Raw genomic sequence first — 814 nt, forward strand, 5'->3', positions numbered from 1 at the left:
GGCTGTGAAAATCCCCACTGAAGCCAAAAACAGGTTCTGCAAGTAAATAGGAAATGAGACGGAACGTTCTTTCATCTGCCAACAATCCCGGCACCAGAAGATGTCATGATGGGCCCAGAGGATCATACAAGGAAGAGAAGATTATATATCAGAGGGACGGCCCTCATCTCACCTAGAACCCCAAGATTTTCCCCCTCCATATTAGATTGTAAGCCCTCAGGGGCAGGGCCCTCCTTACCATCTTGTCTTGAATTGTAATGTCTTCCTTATATTGTAAAGCGCTGCGCAAACTGTTGCCGCTATATAAATACTATGTAGTAATAATAATAATAATCAGAGGGACGGCCCTCATCTCACCTAGAACCCCAAGTTACAAAATCCCCCCCATCCCTATATATCAGAGGGACGGCCCTCATCTCACCTAGAACCCCAAGCTACAAAATCCCCCCTAACCCTATATATCAGAGGGACGGCCCTCATCTCACCTAGAACCCCAAGCTACAAAATCCCCCCCATCCCTATATATCAGAGGGACGGCCCTCATCTCAAAAAAACCCTCAGTTATACACTAGTCTGTTCTGTAACCCCCTCAGTTATACACTACTCTGTTCTGTACCCCCCTCAGTTATACACTAGTCTGTTCTGTAACCCCTTTGGTTACACACAAGTGTCCTGTATCTCACCCAGCACAATTGGTTATATAATAATGTACCCCCCTCCTTAAAACCCATACATGTATTCTCCTGTACACCGCTCCTCCTGACACACACAAACTAGAGTTCAGTATGCCCCCCTACACCCCCAGACCTCTTCT

The sequence above is a fragment of the Nanorana parkeri genome, unplaced genomic scaffold (genome assembly GCF_000935625.1).
Source record: "Nanorana parkeri isolate BGI_ZX_2015 unplaced genomic scaffold, ASM93562v1 scaffold135, whole genome shotgun sequence".
Taxonomy (NCBI): Eukaryota; Metazoa; Chordata; class Amphibia; order Anura; family Dicroglossidae; genus Nanorana; species Nanorana parkeri.